Here is a 2,361-nt window from a genome sequence, read left to right on the forward strand (position 1 = left end):
TCCAGACAGACACACACCACGGCACATGTCCTCCAGACAGACACACACCACGGCACATGTCCTCCAGACAGACACACACCACGGCACATGTCCTCACACACACCGTGCAATCCCATCACAATAATAGACTGTTAAAGCAGTCCTGGAAAGTGCATCCGTTCTGAGGGGTCACAAGAACCCCTCATGTGGAGATGCTCCAGAGTACTAGGAAAAGCGAGGTGGTGGTGCAGGCGCTCGCCTTTAATCCCAGCACTCCAAAGGCAGAGGCAAGCAGATCTCTGAATTCAAGGCCAACCTGATTTACAGAGTGAGTTCTAGGACAGCCAGGGCTACACTGAGAAGCCTTGTCTCAAAAAAGCAAAACCAAAAAAAGAATACTAGAAAACATGCCTATGGACTCACCCCTCCTAGGGTGGGAGCAGCATGAGGGGTTCACTTGCAAACCAGAAAAGCGCCAAGAAGCACACGAGGTAGTAAGGGCTATTGGGATGAAAGAGTCATTCAAACATCCATCATTCAAACATCCATTATGCAAAGTCCTAGCCACAAAAAACAAAGGTATTCTATGGATTTACTGTCCTTGGGTCACCGCTGCTGTGATGAAACACCATGACCAAAAGCAACCGGGGGAGGGCAGGGTTTATTTTGCTCACACTTCCACATCACTGTTCATTGTAAAAAGAAGTCAGGGCAGGAACCTGGAGGCAGGACCTGATTGATGCAGAGGCCGTGGAGGGGTCTGCAGACTGGCTTGCTCCCCACGGTTTGCTCGACCTGCTTTCTTCTAGAACGCAAGACCACCAGCCCAGGGGTGACACTACCCACAGTGGGCTGAGTTCCCCCCATCGATCACTAATTAAGAAAATGCCCTAAGGGCTCACCTACAGCCTGATCCTATGAGGCATTTTCTCAACTGAGATTCCCTCCTCTCAACTTTATCTTCTATCGAGTTGACATAAAAGTAGCCAGGACAGATACTTTCTTCTAGGATAGACTCTCAACCATACAATTTATGATATGAAGTAATTTATCATTAAAACATTCACACAAGCAGCCGCACAGGCCCTGAAATTAATATTAATAATGGCCCCCAAACATATCCAAATTCCTGAACTTGTGAATGTGGAACTTTTCGTTTTGCTTTGCTTTGTTTTGTTTTATGCAAGTGCCAGGATTACACTGGGGATTGAACTGAGCTTTGCGTGAGAGCTGGGCAAGCATTCTTACTTAACGGAAAGTGGTGAGGAAAGAGGGCTCATTGGGGATCTAGAGATAGGAAAAGTCATCCTGCATTGCCTGGAAGTGCTAAGTGAAGTCACAAACGCATTGGAAGAGACAAGGGACAACTTAGCGCAGAGAAAGTAACGTGAGCGCACTGAGACCAAAACACACTCAAGCCACAGAGGAATACCAGCCACCGGAAAACGGCCAGGACGCGGCTCGGTTTCACCACTAGAGGGAGCAACGGCTCCGACATCTTGAGGCCTCGCTAGTGAAACCAGCAAACTCCTGCTCCGATACCGCAGTCCAGTCAGTTCACTTGCTCAGCCATAGCTAGCCATTGCCAACCTCATGATTTATGCCCCCATATCTTGACAGAAGGAAATATAGACACAGAGTCATTTTTCTGCTGCTCTTTGTTGGAAAACAAGTCGCACAGGCGGTAGACGCATCTCTCCGCCTCGGGTTTTCACCTGAAAAGACACGGCAGATTCCCAGGAACTGTGTCTCAGATTCGCACCCCTCCGGGTGCCAACTTTCCCTGGATTATTTTCAAAGTCTATCTAACACAAATTTCTGTTCTTCCCCACCCTGTTTCCCGCCCGCTCCTAATCTTAGTAACTAAAATCCTAGCACACACCCTCCCGCTATTGCTCCTTCATCCTCCATTGTCTTACTTACAGACTACACGATTCTGTATATGAGGAAGACTCCACTAAAAAACCCTTGGTATTGATAAACACTTTCAGTCAAGTGACAGGATATGAAATTAGCACACGAAAGTCAGTAGCCTTCCTACCAACCATAATAAATATGCTGAGGAAGAAATCATAGAAACTGCCCCATCCCAACAGCCTCGGGTAAGGGGACCACTTTGAAGTAAACCTAACAAAGGAAAACAAAAGACCTCTATAAAATGAGAACTTCAAAACAAGAGAGACATTGAAAACCAGGTAGAGGTGGCACATGCTTTTAATCCCAGCACTCGGGAGGCAGAGGCGGGTGGATCTCTGTGAGCTCACGTCCAGCCTGGTCTACAGATTGAGTTCCAGGACAGACTCTAAGGCTACACAGAGATACGAGAGAAAGAGACAGAGAGAGAGAGAGAGAGAGAGAGAGAGAGAGAGAGAGAGAGAGAGA

Source organism: Microtus ochrogaster, chromosome 7 (genome assembly GCF_000317375.1).
Source record: "Microtus ochrogaster isolate Prairie Vole_2 chromosome 7, MicOch1.0, whole genome shotgun sequence".
Lineage (NCBI taxonomy): Eukaryota > Metazoa > Chordata > Mammalia > Rodentia > Cricetidae > Microtus > Microtus ochrogaster.